This window comes from Pezoporus flaviventris, unplaced genomic scaffold (assembly GCF_033815535.1).
Source record: "Pezoporus flaviventris isolate CSIRO_AGI_PZ_B2104156 unplaced genomic scaffold, CSIRO_AGI_Pfla_v1 ptg000031l, whole genome shotgun sequence".
Lineage (NCBI taxonomy): Eukaryota > Metazoa > Chordata > Aves > Psittaciformes > Psittacidae > Pezoporus > Pezoporus flaviventris.
In genome coordinates, this window is record NW_026892579.1 from 54,775,308 (window position 1) to 54,795,778 (window position 20,471).

Below are 20,471 nucleotides of genomic sequence, written 5' to 3' on the forward strand. Positions count from 1 at the left end.
AAGAGGGCTCATATAAGAGCCAAACAACAGCTCCAAAGGCAGATTTGACAAGAGAAGAGCAAATGAATGCACGAAACTCGAGCCTCCGAGGGAGCACAACAGCCCGAAACAATGCAGAATTGTTAAAATAAAAAGAAACAACAAAATACAACAAATAAGTTCAGAGCAGCCGGGTTTCTTGCCAAGAGCTTTTTCATATGGTTGAATATAATAAAATAAAGTGTTGGCAGAGCTCTGCTTAAAGATGATGGGATGGAGGAGAAGAAATGACAGCGAGAGGGGTGCAGCGATGGGGCTGGGAGTGGGGAATTACTTCGTGTTATTCCCTGAGCAGTGCCCAGTGAAGCACCTGGGGTCCACAGGATGCCGGCAGCACTCTTCAAAGCCATTAGGGACTGTGGTATTGATCTCAAGTGGAAAATATGCAGTGATGTGTAGCACACCCAGCCATCGGCCAGCCGGCAGGATGAAGGGGATCTTTCTTACAAAAGGAAACCAAGTGTAACAGCGGGTTGTAACGACTGCATTCACCCGCTGATACTGCATGCGAGCTCTGCTCCACTCAGCCTGATCCCAGCTCACAGGAGGGGAATGAGGGAAGCAGAGCTACTGCCGCAACAAGATGATTTCGGAGAGGGATGAGGCATGTTCAGCTCAATTAGGAACATCTGTCCCTCACTGCCTGCGCTGATGCCTGGGATCCCATCCCGTCTCCAAAGACTCCTGGAGAACTCTATAAGCCCAAAGGTTTTCACCATTTCACAGTTGCATCCCTATTTCAGGCCTTTTTGCAAAGAAAAAACAGGATCAGTGAGCAGATTCTTGGCATAGCAACAGGGGCCATGGAGGGGCCATCCACAGTCCTTAATGCAGAATTTTGGGGGTAAAGTGTGAGAATCCAGCACCTACCAATCTACAAACCAAGCATGGATTCCTGAAGGCATACATTGGGGAATGTGCCTTGTTTTCTGCAGTGGCTTCTGGAGGTGAAATGTTGGGGAGTGAGCAGAGGGGGCAGGAGGAGAAGCAGCATCTCTGAGGGCATCCACTGCACTTAGAACTATAGAATCACAGAATGTTTTGGGTTGGAAGGAACCATAAAGTTCATCCAGTTCCAACCCCCTGTCACAGGCAGGGACACCTTCCACTAGACCAGGTTGCTCCAAGCTGTTTCCAACCTGGCCGTGAGAACTGCCAGGGATGGGGCAGCCACAGCTTCTCTGGGCAACCTGTGCTAGGGCCTCACCACCCTCACAGGGAAGAACTTCTGCCTAAGATCTCATCTCAATCTCCCCTCTGTCAGTTTAAAGCCATTCCCCTTTGTCCTGTCCCTGCAGGCCCTTGTCAAAAGCCCCTCTCCACATTTCTTGGCAGCCCCTTTAGTCACTGGAAGCTGCTCTAAGGTCTCCCTGTAGCCTTCTCTTCTCCAGGCTGAACAAGCCCAACTCTCTCAGCCTGGCTCCATAGCAGAGGTGCTCCAGCCCTCAGAGCATCTTCATGGCCCATGATGCGTGTTGGGACTCTGAACACAGCATGTTATAGCACAAAGACACTAAAGGCTAGAGTCAAATGTGCTCAAGAGGGATGGGAAATGAGTAGTACAGAAAACAGCATCTGGATGACTATTGCTGGATAGGGTATTTCAGGCACCACTGGTCAGCTCTTGGCTGTTGGTAGACAGGTCTCAAGAAAGTCAAACACAGGTTGACGTGTTTGAATATAAACAATCCTAGTTTAGACCCTGGAGTTGAACACCCTCCCATTTCATCTGCTCAAGAGATTGTGCAGATGTCAACATCTAGGTGGGTGCTCCTGATAGATGTTGCTGGGACATCCAGAGCAGCAGTTCTGCCTTTCCTAGCCTCTGAACAGCAGCTATTTAACAGGATGAGCTGAAAAATAGCATCCTTCAGGCCAAGGAAATCAGAGCTGTGTAATAGTCTGCTTATCCCAGAGTCACCCCGCGCACCATCTAGAGTGAGAGAAGAAGCCAACAGGAAACGTAATTAAAGCAAAAAGAGAAGATTTAAATCAAAATTGCCAATTTGGCTCTGATTCTCCACTTCCCCAACTGGAGAAATTCAGATCTGCAAGTCTGATCTGGACCATTTATCAGGATGGCTTCTCTAAAGAGCAGGGCTCCCTGTCTCTTTCTCAGGTACAACCTTGGCCAAAATAAAGCTAGAGGTTATTGGAAGTGTGTCCTGGAGATGCAGCGCCTGCCCTTCAAGCACATGAATTTCCCCAGAACTGTGGACAAGGTGGTATTTTTAATTCTGCTCAGAGTGATGCGTTGGATTGCTTCCAGTTCCTGCTCAATCAAAAGCATCTCGGGTCTGCATGGGGTTGAGCATCTTCTCAAGCAAAAGAGAAAAGCTCCTTGAGCAACCTCAGAAGTGCTAAGAGAGGGCACGTGGCATAAAAGCTGGAGCAGGAGGCAAGATGCAGCTGGTGAAGTCTGAGACTGACAGAATGACATTATGAAGAATATTCAGTTCCAGAATGAAGCAAAAAAGAAAAAAAAATACAGCAAAAACTTTAGTAAAGATGATAATTGCTTTTATGAGAGCTGCCAAGGAGCTGTTGGCAAGGGACTGAAAATGAGACAGTATAAAAGAGTAAAGGAAACAGCGCAGAGAAGAGATTAATAGTGGGAGTGGTGCCTTTTCACATTTAATTCTCCTTTTAAATTTACTGTTGGAAAGGACTATAGTCGTTGATAGTGACACTTCCGAACTTGCTCTCCAAAGCAAGATTCAAAATCACTTGCCCTTGCCACATCCTTAAGAGAAAGGTAAATAAAATTATCCCCCTTTCAACATGAGGTGAGGAAAGCAAAGCCTTGGTCAGATCCACAGGCTGAGGAAATCAAGGATCTTCAAGGATTCACATCAATTTCCATCATCTCCCATTTTGCCCAGGAAAGTTTCCCCACCACTCCCAAGACTCAGTGATAAGCACGATGAGCCGGGAGATGAATTAAGGAAATCTAAACTCCTGCTTCTTGCTATGAGGCAAACTCACACCAATTTAAGTGGAAATGGGATCCTCTGCACACCAGCAGTATGCTCCCAAGGAGCCCCATCCAACATCTTCTGTGAACTGGTCCCAGTCATTCAGAGGGGTCTGGGGAATAGGAAACGCTGGACCTAGGAGCAAAACCCACTGCACGGATGTGACCTGTGGGAAGGCAGTAGATTTGATTTCCCCTATGCCATCACCCATTGCAGCAAGGTGCAAACATTCTGGAGGTGATCTGGCACCTGGTGGAAATGGACGGAAAGTTGGTGGTTGCATAGGAGTCATAGGAGGTGTATGGGGTGATCAGTCCATGAAACCAATGCCTTTGAAACTCCAAAATAGGGGTTCCCAGAGTGTACAGAATGTCCTGAGTGGTGTCATGGGCATGGCAGAGATTTGGTAGGCTCTGGATATTCCCTTGAGCTCCTGCCTGGCTTTGCTTGTCTCAGGTCTAGTTCATGCGGGAAGGTGTTTGGTTCCAAAGTCCAAAATGCCTGACTGCACCAGGACAGGTGCCACCACCGCCACTCCCCACACAGGCACCCCAGCACCAGCCTTTGCTGGATGGCAGTGGGTTAATGAAACAGCAAGCCCCGCAATATTACCCTCAAAATGAGAAAACTCACCTAAAGGCACAGTTCCACCTGTATCAGACTTCCTGAGTTCACCAGTGCATTATTTTTCACACTCCTCAATAAAGCAGGTTCTCCAGCAGGTTTCTGCAACAGGGAATTTTTTTGGGATAAAGCGTTTTGCCTCACATATTTTGAATCGCATAAACATGAAAATGAGTCCGGTTTTTATTGCCCTGTATGTACCAGCAACCAGCCAAGCTCTGGTAACGGGTTCATTAGCAGCACAAAGATTCATTCATAGCCACACAATTTCCTCTTTAGAATAAAATTTCAGGATTTTCTTGTCATTCTCCCATAGGTCACATAACTCAGAATACCACACGCCTGATGTCTTCAGTGACGACGATGGCTGCATCTTTCATCTGTTGTTTAACGGCGTCAGAGTCTGCTTATCCTGTTGTTATACCCAGCATGAGGGGAGTGAAGGAGGCTAAAAGAAAAACAACTCTATCCAAAGGGAAAATCTAAAATCAGAAGTCATGCAGACCGTTTCTAAGCTGCAGGAAGATCCTTTGCCATTACACTAACGATTTTAAATGGAAGAGTTTTCTGGCCCAGGTATTAGCTATTAATGAAACAGCCCCATTCATCTGCAAACGTGGTGATGCTGTGTTCAATGTAGAGGATGGTGCAACCAGATTGTACCATTCTCTCACATTTTGCTAATCCATGCCTAGATTACTAATATAAATCAGGGCATTTCTCAGGTCTCTTTCTCCTTCTTAGCGCTCCAAGGGCCAGCTTGAGAGCTGGGGATAACTTGTACAGAATTAAGCTGACCCTGCTGACCTCCTGTTAACCATGATATGTATTTTTTAACTATGATACACATTTTTTAATCATGATACACATACCTTTTACAGGGGCCTGTAGTAATAGGACAAGGGGTAATGGCTTTAAACCAACAGAGGGTAGATTTAAACTTGACGTAAGTAAGAAATTGTTTACTACCAGGGTGGTGAGGCCCTGGCACAGGTTGCCCAGAGAAGCTGTGGCTGCCCCATCCCTGGCAGTGTTCAAGGTCAGGCTGGATGCGGCTTGGAGCAACCTGGTCTAGTGGAAGGTGTCCCTGCCTGAGGCAGGGGTTTGGAACTGGATGAGCTTTGAGGTCCCTTCCAGCCCAAACCATTCTGTGATTCAATTATTCTATGATTAGATTATGGGGAAGAGCTGTCACAAAACTGGGGACTCCTGCCTTGCTCCTGGCTGTCACCTTCCACCCCCCTCAGACTATCTTTATACCATCTAAAGAGATAACACCCTCCACTATCAGTGGAGAAGCCCTGTCAGAGTTGTGATGCCCAGTTTGGGAGGTAGTGTTGCCTGTTCCCTGGCAGAGGCAACCCAAACATTGGAGCTCTCCAAAGAGCAAATACCTTTTCAGAGTGCAAAACCCAAAGAAGTCTTGCTTGGAGGTGCCCATGCTGCTTGTTTTAGTGAAACATCAAGCTGTTTGACCTGTGAGGATGAAGCAGAGGTTTGTGAACAAAATCTCTGGGAGATTTTACTAATGTGGTCTGAATAATAAGCAGAAATCACATCACCATACAGCCTTCCTTTATATTAGCCCAGCATCTCTGCTTTTGAGCTTTGTATCAGGTTTTTCTCCATCAAGGCAAAGCCCCATTTTGCCTTTCCAGGGGATGTGGCACTCCATGGAGTGCAGACAGGTTGCTTCCTTGGGGACCAACTCCTCCTCCATCTTGCCACGGGTTACTGCATTCCCTCGCTCCTACTCAGCATCCTTCCTCTTGCAGCACGGCTGCTGACAGAGAGGGTGTGCAATACATGCCTGCTCGCTTGCTACCGAATGAACTTCCTGTGGTTTTTACAAAAATGTGTATCTATTTATGGGTAATCCAGGAAGATTTTTCCTGCTTTGCTTTCTCTGTAGTTACCTGCAGAGCATCAGCTCCCCTGCGGAGAGGACCAGATGGAGATCACTGCATTTTGCCCCTCCTGCTTATGTTAATTTTGATAAGGCTGGCTATGAAATAAAGGGTTATTGTTTACGAGGTGGTACCTGCAGGTCGCTGCTCCCCTCTGCCCCGGAACCTATGGTCCTGGCCTTGCAGGACACCCCAGGGAGCATTCTGGGGGCTGCACTGACCCTGCCTGCAGCACAGCACCCAACAGTGTCTCCATGCAGGGCTGGGTCCTCCTCCTTCCCAGCTTGTACTTACAATTTATTGCAGACTCTTTCATCTACAGAAATCAGTGAAATTCATGGTTGCGTGGGGAAACTATCTGCTGCTAAGTCCAGCTTTCCCCAGCTCTTCTGCATGGAGCTGCAGGAACCGGAGCTTCATTTTACACCTAAAAAATTACATTTGTCATTACAGCTGCCAAGGAAAAGTAAGAAAAGTGAGAAAAAGAAGTAGGAAAGACAGACATCTTTAACAGGGGGCACAATCAATCACTGCAACAACTTCCCTAGGGCAGTGGTAGAGTCCCCATTGCTGGAGGTTTTCAAGAGACAGTGGGATAGGGTGCTAGATAATCTCATCTAGGCTCTATCCCTAGATCAGGCGATCTTTCCAGGTCCCCTCCAGCCTGGGCCGTTCTGTGGACCTATAACCTCCTAAGCACGAATTGTCTAAACTAAGTCCTTGCCTCTTATAATCAGCCCCCAGCAGATCTACAGTCAGGTATTCACAAACCACATTTTTGGCAAGCCACAATTTACATTAATTCTATACTAACATGAGGTTTGCATTGATTTAACTATATCAGCTGTGCTAATGCCCAAGTCCTCTGTCCAGGTAAGGTCTGCTCAGCAGTGCTGATGGTCTGAAACAGTGGCTTTGGCAAAACTTTGAATCATCCCCATTTAATTGTGCAGCCCAACAGCTCTAAACCCAACGACTCAAGTCAGTACTATCAGCCAATTTGGCGGATAACATAGTATTAACTTCAGGAAAGGAGAGAAGATTAAAGAATTTCAACAAAAGCAAGAAAGCTCAGTGAAAGTAACAGAAAGCAAAGAGCTGTGTCTGAAGGAGCACTTGAAGTGCTGTGTTTCTGCAAGGAAACAAAATGGATTTGGGCATGAAAAGCTGAAAGCAGCTTTTATACAATAAGCCACCTGCTGCCAAGTTTTCTGTATCTCTTTTCACTTATCATCCATTGATTTGGATCTTAGGGATAATATTTTATCTCCTGAACCTGCTCCCAGCAATTTTATGTTTGACAAAGGTCCTACAGGCTTTGGTTGGAGAGAATCAGACCTTCCAGGAGAAAACACTGTTATTTTATGTTCTTCTAAGGCACTGTGTCAGCATACACCCATTAAACAAAGAAAAGCAATACATAGGATCACCAAGAGAAGGCAAATTGAATGTCATCTTCCTCTGACCTTCAGTTCCATCTTCAAGTTACCTGTATGTTTGGAAATGCTGCTACAATCAGGTGGTGAAGATATTGGTGCAGTCTGCCTGTGTATGCTTACAGAGGAGGTTTGAGGCAAGCCAGGCTCTCTGCCTCCCTTGCTGGCTTGTTTCCACTCAGAATTCAGCAACTGGAGAACTATTATTGGATATTTCATACATAGCAGATGGCTTTGCATTTGCTGAATCCTAAATGAAAATCACTAAGCCAGCAAGAAAATAATATTCCATTTTTCACTGTCCTTGGACTTGCTCTGGTCTCTCTGGGAAGAAAGCAGAGCTTCCCCAGGGAGGTCAGCCACACAATTCGGGAAGTGCTGTGACTACAAGAACAAAAGGGATTGAAGAAATAGTAAGTATTTCTCTGACGTGAAATGTTAATTTGTCATCTGCATGGGCAGAGAGAGGGCTGCATGGCTGTAGCAGCAGTAGTTCTCTGATGCAGAAGATCAAGTACAAAGATGAGAAACCAAACCTCTAAGGGAACAGGGAGGTAGAGTTAAAAAAAACAAGAAGCCAACAAAAAACAAGCCGAGACGTTCCAGGAAGAAATCCTGACACAGAGAAAAATCTCTTCCCTGAGCTATAAAGCAACATTCTGATGTCGGGATCTTAAAGCACTATGTAAATACAAATAAAACTTTGTAATCTGGTACTTCAGTAAGTGTTGTTATCCTCAGTTCCATCAGTGAGGACACAGACACAGGCAAGCTCAGCGACTTTCTCAGACTTCCAAGTCATGTCTGCAGTGTAGCTATGTCCGCAGTTCCCATCCACAGCTCTGTTCTTCCAACACAAAACGTGCCTGGCTTCTGCAAGCAGGTTCCTCAGCTCTTCACAGCAAGAAAATGCCAGGAGGCTCCTTCCAGGACAATCTCTGCCCTCCTTTGCTGAGCAAAACATGAAGGACCTCTTCCCCACCCTGCCTCAGCATACACACACATGTAAATGGTTATGAGAAAATCCTGGGGACCCAAACCCTGTAATCTTAATGTAGGGAATATCCTTGACCATAACTCTCTAGCACCAGAATTTCCCAAATTATCCAAAACTGTGTTTATTAAGATGGTTTCAATGGTTGCACAAAACTCTGGGGCAAAGAGACACTCGATAGATGGACATTTCCAACGGTACAGTGCTGGTTTTATAATCTGTATTTTATATGATATTTTCTAGTCTATTCATAGAATCATTTAGATTGGAAAACACCTGTAAGACCACTGTGTCTAAACATATTTAAATTTAATTTTGCAGCCATCAGGGTGCACTTTCTCACATGGAGGTGTCACATGGGTAATGGAAGTGCATCAACCTTCGCCTACACTATTTTCTGTGTCTTTTCAGCAAGGTAAACCCTGCAAAATTGGCCTGCACAGAGTAAGGTTATGCTTTCTAAGAAGTCAATCAACAACTAGAAACCAGCATCCATGGCACTTGGCAGATCTTCCCAGCAGTGGGCTTAACGGAGCCAGCTTTTCAGAAGGAGAAAGAGAATGATGTCCCACTTCCAAGAGCATCTCACCTCCTCCCAGTCTGCTGTTGGTAGTGCTGCTTGATTTGTTTGCAATGGCAGAGCCAAAACCACTAATAAAACTTGCATTCAAAAAATTGAATAAAGAAGTGGAAAGTCTCCATAAAATAAAGAATCACTTTACGGTCCCTTTGGGTTTTCTTTCTTTTTGTCTTTCACTTCTTAGTGGAGAATGTTCTCCATGAGATGCAGTTCTTTTCTGACTGACCTTTAATTCTTCTGATTTCTCACTATTCCTTTTCTCTGCTCTCTTTCACTTCTGTCCTCCTTCATGTGTCTACCAACACAGTGCCCGAATGCCTCCCAATCATTTTTGTATCCATCCTTACAACAACATCCCTATGGAAGAGAAATTCTCTTACCACCATTTTGCAGGTGTGCAACTTGGAGGAACTGAGGCAAGGATTTGTGTCCTCTGGTGTGGATATACCTGGTGGTGGCCTGGAAATTAGAGACTTGGCTGCACACGTTTCCCTGGGAACCTGTGGGAAGACCCCAATGGGGCAGCTTGTCCAGGGCCTCTTGGCATTGAAGGTGGATGGGACAACTTGCTTAGGAAGCCTTGGTGCCACAGTGAGTGCTAAAATGGGATGGGATGGATCCAGGCGTATGCAACTACTCCAGGTCACACAGAGTTTCTGCTTTTAAATGAACACACAGAATAATGGGATCACTGGCAAATGCTCTGACCGCACCACCCAAGTCTTGGAAGGCAGATGCAGGAACTGTGAGAATGAAGACCCTAGGCCCACTGTAGGAGAGGAACTGCTTCGAGACCATCTTAAGAACCTAAATGTACACAAGTCCATGAGACTGGTGAAATCCATCCACGGCTCCTGAAGGAGCTGGCAAATGAAGTTGCTAAGCCACTCTCCATCATACTTGAAAAATCATGGCAGTCAGGTGAAGTTCCCAATGACTGGAAAAAGGGAAATATAACCCCCATTTTCAGTAGATGACCCAGGGAATTACAGACCAGTCAGTCTCACCTCTGTGCCTGGCAATATCTTGGAGCAGATTCTCCTGGAAGGCATGCTAAGGCACATGAAAAACAAGGTACCTGGTGACAGCCAGCATGGCTTCACTAAGGGGAAATCCTGCCTGACCAATTTGGTGGCCTTCTATGATGGGGCTACGGAACTGATGGACAGGGGTAGAGCAGTTGATGCCATCTACCTGGGCTTGTGCAAAGCGTTCGAAACTGTTCCACATGACATCCTTGTCTCTAAATTGGAGAGACATCAATTTGATGGATGGACCACTCGGTGGATACAGAATTGGCCAGATGGCTGCATGCAAACAGCTGTGGTCAACGGCTCAATGTCCGGCTGGAGACCAGTGGTGTCCCTCAGGGATCGGTGTTGGGACCGGTCTTGTTCAACATCTTTGTCGCTGACATGGACAGTGGGATTGAGTGCGCCCTCAGCAAGTTTGCCGATGACACCGAGCTGTGTGGTTCAGTTGATACCCTGGAGGGAAGGAATGCCATCCAGAGGGACCCTGACACACTTGTGAGGTGGGCTGATGCCAACTTCATGAAGTTTAACCATGACAAGTGCAAGGTCCTACACCTGGGTCAGAGCAATCCCAGGCACAGCTACAGGTTGGGCAGGGAAGAGATTCTGAGCAGCTCTGTGGAGAAGGACATGGGGGTGTTGGTCAATGAGAAAATGAACATGAGCCGGCTTCAGTGTGCGCTTGCAGCCCAGGAAGTCAACCGTATCCTGGGCTGCATCAAAAGGAGCGTGACCAGCAGGTTGAAGGAGGTGATCCTGTCCCTCTACTCTGCTCTCGTGAGACCTCACCTGGAGTATTGTGTGCAGTTCTGGTGTCCTCAACATAAAAAGGACATGGAACTGTTGGAACAAGTCCAGAGAAGGGCCACGAGGATGATCAAGGGACTGGAGCACCTCCCGTACGAAGACAGGCTGAGAAAGTTGGGGCTGTTCAGCCTGGAGAAGAGAAGGCTGCGTGGAGACCTCATAGCAGCTTTCCAGTATCTGAAGGGGGCCTATAGGGATGCTGGGGAAGGACTCTTCATTAGAGACTGTAGTGATAGGTCAAGGGGTAACGGGTTAAAACTTAAACAGGGAAGTTTAGATTGGATATAAGGAAGAAATTCTTTCCTGTTAGTGTGGTGAGGCACTGGAATGGGTTGTCCAGGGAGGCTGTGAATGCTCCATCCCTGGTGGTGTTCAAGGCCAGGCTGGATGAAGCCTTGGGTGGCATGGTTTAGTGTGAGGTGTTCCTGCCCATGGCAGGGGGGTTGGAACTTGATGATCTTACGGTCGTTTCCAACCCTAACTATTCTATGATTCTATGATCATGGAATGGTTTGGATTGGAAGGAACCTTAAAGACCGTCTAGTTCTAAGCCCCATGCCACAGGCAAGGACACCTTCCAGTAGAACAGGTTGCTTAACACGATCTCCAGTTTCTCCTCTCCCTCCTTATTCCTATGGTTCTTCCAATCTGACTTCATTTCTTTCTTTAGCTTCCTCTCTGTTGCAGTCATTCTCCTTCAATATGGACATTACCTGCCTCTTTCTGAATTCCCATTTCCTTGTCTTTACCTTTCTCTTGCTCTCCCAGCTGTTCACCTGCACGCTTGCATTGCAGGACAGCACTGGCTCCCTGAAGCCAGCAGTGAAGCAACAGCCAGAGAGCTGGAGACTTGCATTGAAACTGTTAGGAAACTAAAAGCAAAGAGTAAAAATAAATAGTTGGTTTTCATCTTGATTACAAAGATAACATCACTGCTACTTAGGGCTCTGCAGTGTCTAGTTGTTAAGGCATTTATTAAAAGCCTGACTGGGAGATGTGCAGTAAAGACAGGATTTGCAGGTGAGGCTTGGTTTGGCAGTGTCTAGAGAAAACACAAGACATTTCTCAAAGGAAGCGATGCAAATCAAAGCAGCAACATGGTGGCAGGTTGCATTGGTAAGAACTGCAATGGAATATGCACCGGGAGAAAAACTACTCCTCAGCTACATCTTTCAGGAAAAGGACAAGCACATCATTGTAGACAGATCTGTGAAGAGCTCTGCGCTGAAAGTGGTTTAGAAAACAAGCAAGCAAATTCTTCGGTTACAGAAAAGATAGTATGTAGAGGAATCGTATATAGCTGCTTTGTGGAAATTCACAGCTGCGTGTCTTTAATCCTGGCTCAATCAGGGTATTGCAGAAAGGGAGGGGATTCAGAGTTCCTAACAATATTAAATAGCATGTTAGGGCAAACTGATGCTATTTCATTACGAGATGAGGAGAACAAAAGCTGACATTTAGGCCCAAATAGGACAATTACATGATGCAAAGCTAACCGCAGGTGGCTTTGGGTGACCAGCTCATAAACTAACTTCATAGAAAGATTTTTTGCTGACTGCCAGTTTGTTAAGCTTTGGTTCCTCACTACAGTTGTTGCTACTCAGTTGTAAGTTTACACAAGGGATACCATACTGTACAGTCTTGACTGAACCAGGAGGTGAACACTGCATGTGTTTTACATCTTTATCTGCATGAGAGACACTATGCACACATTTCACTCTGGGGGGTCAGCTATATGGTAAGACCCCTACCAAGGCAGATGCAGGGAAACAACATAAAGATAGCTCCCATCTCCTCTGTCATGTGCCTGAGAACCATTAACTACTAGATGGTGCCATGCACAAGTAGTTATTCCCTCAGTGGGAGCACAAGATCTTTCAGACTGCATTTAGTAGGACCTATTTGACTCCATTTTCACAGTGTGTTTCTAAATCTGTTAGTATACTGTCACCAAACTATTGAGCTTTAATATTGACTAGGCACAGCGACTGATAAATCATCTGAGGTAATGTGAGTGCAGTTTGCCCAGACATAGATTTTCTGGCAGTCAGGCTTTGATTTCTGTTTTGTATGCATAATACCTTAGCACACATCTCTTAATAATATGGTCCCATTTAATTTCCAGGATTGGAACTTAAATCAACCTGGACATCAGTTTTTATATAATATATATTTATGGTGATAGGTATTTTTGAGCTAAGAGGCTGTTACTGAGAGAGCCTACTGAACCATCAGTAGTCTCAATGGAAAATAGTTGCACATGGGGAAAAGCTGTAGTTTTTAATGCTAAAAATATTATTCAGTTTTAATCCCTTTTTACTGTAAAATTAGACACATTTCTATTGCTTTTGATCCTACTTATAATCCTAATATGACTTAATTAAATTTTCATTTGATTCCTCAATTTGATATTCCCTGTCATTGAACATGATGTGTGAACATTGAACATGATGTGTGAACACTGAACATGATGTGCTGTACCCCTGATTTAGGCAGTTCTAGTTTCTATGCTGAAGGAGTTAAAAACTCAGCTCATAAAACACTATCTCTTAGCCCTCTCACAATGTTGTATACCATTACACCCAGCCCAGTCATAAGTCCATGCTGTAAATATTTCCTTTACTTAGAGGCTACATTTTTGCTGGATTTTGCCATTGAAAAAGAAAATAAAAATATTTTTTTTTTGTGATGTAACAGCAGGGCATGCCACTGCCTTGTTACCACTGAGGGGAAGTCTTGTATTGATAAACCTACAGGTTTCTTTTGCTCATGAATGACCCCCAGTTTCAAAAGGAGAAAGCTATGATTCAAACGTGTCTCATTCCTGGCTTATTTATCACTGTATTCTGGGATTTTACACTCATAGATTGTGGTATTCTCCAACCACATCTCAAGTTGCTTAGATATCCAAGCTCTGTTATAATTCCTCTCATTTACACTAATTTCCAACCAGTTGGAACAGGGATAACCTCTCATACTTAGGGTTTTACCATCTTTAACCTGAACGTTGTACCTTCCATGAACTCAGGACCTGCAGCATCCTGAAGTGTTAACAATGTTAGAAATCTAGTGCAACAGCTTTCCCTTGTCTTCAAAGCTGTGGAAGGGGTAAAAATTATCCATAGGAGGAGGCACCTGCACCAACAGAAACAGAGTTTCCCATGTTTGACACTGGAATTGCTTCCAAATTTTCCCGGCCGTTGCTCTGTGCCCGTTCTTCTCTTCCAACTCAGCCACAGCAGTTGACAAACAATGAAAGACATTAAATATACACAAATTGTGAAAGAAAAGCAAGCAAAGCAGAGGAACCCAGCATTTAATACTCAGTGACTTTTCATTCTTCTTCTGCACTACTTGTGGAGGACAAAATGGAGAAAATTTTGCTTGCAATCCATAAATTTCAGGTTGTGTCAAGGTTGCCCATCTTCCCTTTGTGATCTGAACTGACAAAGAACTCATCCCCTTTAACTACAAGCGTGACTTCCCATTTATCCTGCATTCTGTACTCCTGAAGCACCACCTTTACCTCTTTCTTATCTCCTTGACTGCTTCCCTATTTTTTTCTTGCATTTCTAATCACTTCTGGTGCATCTGTTATCCAGGTTAACGCATTTGCCTCGGCAGGGGTCTCTGGTACAACTGAGAACCTAATTAGCTGCAGAGGATTTCATGGAGTCCAGGAGCATAGCAGAAACCAGGCAGGCTGAGGCATTTTCAAAGATAACAAGGTACCCAGGACCCTCATAGTGAGGGCCAACAGCAATTTTTGGAAAAAAAAAAAAAATAGATATTTTCTCTTCCACCTCATGCTTGAAGGTGCAATACTACTGCTAACAGGAAAGGTGTGGTGTTAAACCTCTGTTGACAGGGAGAGATGCAACAGAAACCTGGTGATTGCCATGGTGATTTCCACACCGTTGGTGGGAGGGACAATGGTGGCACCATGCAAGATCCCCAGTTAGCTCTTCCTAATGCACTGAGGGGAGGGAGATGGAAGCAAGGTGTAGGAGCAGGAATTGTTACATGCTGTTGGAAACAATGGGGTGAAGTAGACAGACTAACAGGTCTGTCTGATGGCAGGTCCTGGGTGTTTCGTGGAGCTGCTCATGGGTTTAAAAGTAAGCACTTAAATGCCTATTGGCTGCACAAGGGCTTTAGTGCTCTTCAAACTAGTGAAGCAGATGATACTTTAAAGGCATTAAAAGTAGGTTAAGTATTTCACTGACTGAGTAGATATTTGAATAAAATTGACAGCCTTTAAGTGTAGATGAGGAAATAGAGGGGGTTCTCAGTGGGATCATCTCTATAGGGTTAGAGAATAGCTCTGCTTTATTCCCTCTTCAGTACTTGGTCTCCCTGGCATGACTGCCAAAAAAGGACAAGTTGTACCAACTCTGATGGGAGTTATCATTCCACTTACTAACAGACTGCGACAAGCAATTCTTTTTTACACAGGCCACCTAGAAACCAACAACAAAAAAATACAGGGAAGAAAGAAGGAGAAAATAATTATTTTTTTTTTCATTATTCACTATTAGCCAGTTAGCTGGGCATGTTCTAAGAGGGCTGAATTGCAGATACAGGCAAACGCAGGCACTGATAACAATGTGATCCAACCCAGTGCAGCTGATCTGTGCAAGGGCTTGGCACCTTCACTGGGCTGAAAGGAGCTGGTTAACCCTTACCCCTTCATCATCTAGAAGCAACTCCTTCACATCTGATTTAATGAGTCCACTTTAAAGAGCTCTGAAGCATGGTTAAATGCATTTAATATACATTTTACTTCTGTGATTAGTAATACCTGAGATGACTAAATTGTATTTTCTACCCCCCCCTTTTTTTTAGCCTTTCACTCAGATGAAGTAACAAAATGAGGTTACATGATTTCTCTTTGGAGTTTATAATCAGCAATGTTATTTTAATAATCTACATTTAGTTCCACTTTCTTAAATGCTAGTACAATGTGGCAGTGTTTTGGTTGCAGGCTCAGGAAGACATTTCGAAAGCCAACAAACGTGATCACAACAATTTGGTTTTGGTTAATATTATTCCTTTTAAATGTCATTAAATATTTCTACCAACACTGGTGTGGTTTAACCCAGCACACAACTAAGTACCACACAGCTGCTCACTCACATCCCACCCCCAGTGGGATGGGGAGGAGAATCGGGGGGGGGGGGGGGGGGGAGGTAAAACTCCTGGTTTGAGATAAGAACAGTTTAATAATTGAAATAAAGTAAGCACTGTACCACCTACTAAGAAGAAAATTAACTCTATCCCAGCCAAAAGCAGGACAAATATTAAGTTTTGTAAATATTTTTGAAAGTAATCAGATTTCTGACCTTAAGCTGTCTCATGTCGGGCAATAAAAATCAGCTTTAAGAAAATGCTCTGAATTAGCTTTAACAACTTTTTCAACCTGTAAGAGATCAGCAGATCCATATGATCTGATAGTGTAGTGGTAGCATATTTTTGCAATTCCTGGTATTCCTTGTGGCAGTAAATATGAAGCTTTGGCATCACTATTGGAAAACAACAGGTTATGTTATGTAAATATAAGTGTCATCCACGCTGAGTACACCTACACGAAACAGGCTGTATTCTTACAGTCAGCACAACTTTATAACCTTATTTTTGAAACCAGCCATGTTATTAACTCACCCAGTGTTATAAGGAATGAAATATTTATCCTATGAAAGATAGGAATTAGTAACAATAGTAACTTTAAAGCCCATAAATATAAATGCATTATTAATCATTAACAGAAATCAGGCCATTAATATTGCTTCAAAGTTCTCTAGGAGAGGAACTGTAGGAAACTGAGGTTTTTCCTCTATATCTTATACATGGCTACTTGTCCTCTATCTTTATTAAACAAAAAAGTGATTGCTTAGGAAAAAAATCTGTTGCTTTTTTGCATGGCTGTCCCTCTTTTGACACCATCTGTGGTCAGATTAAATGCTGAGATCTGAAGCAACATCTCTGTGTTTAATCTCTTGTTGATACTTCTGCAGATTGAGAGGTAAAAAAAAAAAATGATTACAGGAGGCTACCACTCGTACTAGTGTGAGTTATGCCAGTGCCATCCTAATGAATTTCTTAAGACAAATGTAAATATGACCCTGGAATATGGAAACATACATTTTTCTTCTCTGAGGTCTAATAAAAACACAAAAGCTTTCTGTGTTGTTCAATATGGCATTAGAAGTGCTTCACAACATATCCCCAGACCCTTTGCAGCTTCTGAGGCTGAAATTAAAGTAAGCTGAGTTTCCTGCAGGACATGAAGTGTTTTCCTTTTAATTGTTTACAATTTGCTCTCTACTGTGCCTGTGCTTGGAGCCGATACCATAAAAAGCCACTGACAAATCTGAAGCGGCTGCTTTGCAGCCAGGAAAGCAGAAGAAACGTGCGCAGGGGGCTTTCCTACTGACAGGCAATAACTCCGCGGTAAAAGACCCAGCAAAGTTACAAACCACATACTTTTGCCCTTGCATGGAGCATAAAATAGGTCATGGCAGAGAGACGCTGTGGCTTTAAGTATTGCCCGGCCTGAGCCGGATTATCATTAGGTTACGTAACTGCTGATGAGCTGCTTTTCATTAAGGCTTCCCCGAGTGGTGCTGGGAGCAGGCGCTGCCTCCAACAACCATCCTGGGGAAGGATTTCCTCCAGGCGTGCCGCCGTGCTCTTTCGAGCCCCGCAGTCTGCAGCTAGGCCAAGGTGATTGTGTGAACTGGAACATGCTAAATCGCTGTCTGAATGTGAAACAACCCATTCACCTTTACGGGGTTGTGCATTAATTTCAGCTAAAGTGTGTTTGCAAAGTTGTAAAAGTAAGAGGTTCAGAAAAGATGTTAAATCAGTGTGTTAAAAGCATCCTGGGCCCCGGCTTGGAGCTTTGTTTTTCTTTAGTGAAATGCATCCTCTGCTGCAAAACCCTAAACCTTCATATCTTTTGGTCTTGAACATGAGCAAAAAGACTGTTGCACAGGAAATGACAGAACAACACTACAGCAACAGCACAGCACACCTGCACCTCACACCTGAGGAGGTAAAAAAAAAAAGTAGAACGCAGCTGGTTTTAAGCATAGAATCATGCATGCTTGAAGCACCACACAGTGTTCAGGTAGGACCCTCAGGTGAAGTGCTTGTGTCCATCGCTCTGTTTCACGTCAGGATGAGCTGAAGGCCGAGTGATGTTCATCCTCAGGTCTCAATTCTTCCATGTGCGGCCTTTCAGCTGTTGTAGGAGCTGACAGTGGTGATTCTGGAAAGACGTTCCTCTGGCTCTCACAGGTGGACAGGCCCCACGCAGGCAGATGCATGCTGCAATCCTGGCAACCTGCTAGTCCAGATGCCATCACCAAATGCCATTCTTGTACCCTTCTCCTACCATTTGCTCCTCCTGGTGCTCCCTCTCCTGGCATTCCTATTCAACACTCCATTTAGACCAATCCAAAATTTTCTGTTGCATTTTAAGGGGGTAAGTAAGTTGGTAGTGACAGAGAAGCTCAGCCTGAAACAGACTCAAGCCCATATTCAGCTCTAAAGAACGATACTCATACTAAGTAGAGGCAATACTATCACCAAAGAAATTATTTATTACTTACTACAATGCTGAGTTTGGCCAAGAAATTTCAAAGTTCTGTATTACTAATTTTGCCTTCTTAGATTAATGACTATACTCTGCCTACCTTGTGATTTACAAGAAACTCAAAATTGGCTGCTTCATAATCTGAACTAAAGCCTGAAAATGGCTTTTAGCCCAAGTAAGTTGTAAGGAAAAAATGGGCTACAAGTGACAGAGTCACACAGAGAGCTTATGGCAGGAAACAGGACAACAAGGAGACCCTGACACTGTTCTGGTTGGTGATTCCATCACTCTTGCTTGACCTATGCTTAAACCTCTTAAACACTGCTTTGTATATGTAAAATGAAGTTAATCATATCATCTTGTTTTACAAAGTGCTCAGGCTAGAAAAGATCTAACAATAGCAAATTATTTGTCATCTGAAGTCAGTTGGAAATTAAAGCTGCTTTCAGATAAAGTTTCACCCACCATGAAATCACTTACCTGGCAGGAGAGGCCTTTGTTTTAGACTTAATTTTAGTAAGTTTTGAAGTAATTTAATTTTGCTGATGGATTTCATTTTTATTTTGTGCGTATTTCAATGAGGCATTTAATCTTTTCTATAATACGTTTTGAAGTCTCATTCATTTAAATTGTCAAAGCCTGACAGCTCTGTAATGTGCTTAAACCCAGCATTGTTTATATCTGCATTCCATTTAAAAATTAACTTGCAGATTAAGTAATAAAAATGGTCTTATACTTCTCAGTGCTAATATCAGTGAAAACTTACAATGTCCCTACCGCCTGAGATTAGCTCCTATATTACTTTCTCGTGAGGATTTCATGGAGGGGAATATTCTAACATTACGCTCTGGTCGTGAAGGCTGAGCGTTTTCTGCCTGAATAAAACCAAAGTGGGCATAAACCTGCAGAGGCAGTGGAGAGCTGGCAGCTCAGGAAGACGCTGGGACTTTTACACAGCTTCCTTCCCTCGCTGCTGTCATGAAGTGAACAAGACCAGAAGGAATCTATTAGCACTTCCACCTAGATGTGTTGCAACGAAGGGTCATGCAGCAGCATGCAGTGGCTGTTAATGTTGCCTCAGCCCCTACCAAGAATGCAATTAAAGGAGAATCAGAAGCATTCGCTCCTTACCTTGTGGATAGCATGACTTTTGCAGCAGATTTGTTGTGGGTGTGTGATCTCAGGTCACTGATCTCCTCTGTCTTGTACTTTCACCACTTCCCCGCTCATTCTGATGCTTTTGTTCACACACACAGGCCTGAAACTCTAAAAAAAAAAAAGTTTACTATTTGTCTAGTTGAAGATGGACACAACATACAGCATTTTATATAATATGCACACACAGTTAACCTGGCTGCAACTGATATAAAATAGTCCAAGAAAAGTCTTACAGATCCCAAAATAACTGATAAGCCTGCAATCAATATTCCCTAGCCCTTTACCTGCCGAAGGGTTAACTCAGGCTTATCCTGCCCATTCCCCTCACAGGTGCTCCAAAGATAAGGAACCAGTTATGAAATACAGCTTGCGTGGGGTTTTTCTGGGAAGCAGAGAACTTCAGAGGTGACTGTGTGGACCCTAACAAAGGTGCAGATTTCCAAGGAAGACAAAAATTGAGATCAGATGACAATGTGGGTGACCACACTGGGTGGATTTGCAACGTTGTGTGTTTGACTGGGCCTTTTGAGGCCAACTTGTTTTGTTGTAATATTGGCACTCTCAAGCATGAGGAATAAAGAGCCCTCATGGAGGAAAATGAGCCACCTGAAGCTCTGGTCTATTTTAGCTGTTAAACCCATTGAGTTGTTTTGCCTCGTGACACGTGAGGTGTTTGGGGATTTCACAGATCCACACAGAGGATGAATAATGTAACCAGATGCAGCCTGAATGTGATAAAATAGTTGACAGAACAATTGTGGTCTATCCATGCGCAGCAGCTTTGCGTGGAAATAGCCAGAAATGACAGTAAAGAGACCAAACGATGGGTTGAGGTCTGCGTGGGACCATCTATCATCCCATACTGCTTACTAAACTTTGTTTTGGTGTTCTGAGCTGATCCAAGGCACATTTCAGTCTTTTTGATGCCAAATGGAGAACACCACCAACACAAGATGAAAGCGGTAAGTCTTCTGTGAAGCCTTGGAAAACAAAACCCAACAGGTAACTTCCAGGACTGGATGCCCCTGCAGTGACAGCAGCTCCTGCCACATGAGCAGGGCAAGACCTTGTCACCTTGGGCTTGCCGAACCTGGCCCCACAGCCAGGCGTTGGGATGTTGGGGGAGGCAGGAGAAGCTGCACCATGCCTCAGCCCGGGAAGGTGTGAGGGGTAGGGAGGGCTGGCCAGAAGCTGAGGCCAGTATGGGGACAGGAGTGATGGCTCCAGCGGGACAGCGGGCCGGCGAAGTGGGCTTCCCGGCGGGCAGCGCCTGCCTGCGGCCGGTGCCGCCAGACCCCCCCCCGGGCCAGAGCGGGCAGG

The 20,471-nt window shown here is 44.4% G+C and overlaps 1 protein-coding gene and 1 long non-coding RNA gene across 3 annotated transcripts in view; one reads left to right on the plus strand and one right to left on the minus strand.

The window, feature by feature from the left end:
- PNOC (prepronociceptin) overlaps positions 1–20,471 on the plus strand; it is a 116,061-nt gene that overhangs the window by 54,555 nt on the left and 41,035 nt on the right. The window lies entirely within an intron of this gene.
- Positions 15,070–20,079, minus strand: LOC133273134 (uncharacterized). 2 transcript variants are annotated; one of them, XR_009744654.1, is made up of 2 exons: positions 20,022–20,079; positions 15,070–19,259 (listed from the first exon to the last, which is right to left on the minus strand). It is a non-coding gene; the product is annotated as an uncharacterized LOC133273134 (long non-coding RNA). The 2 variants fall into 2 exon arrangements; XR_009744653.1 differs by lacking the exon at positions 20,022–20,079 and adding an exon at positions 19,436–20,015.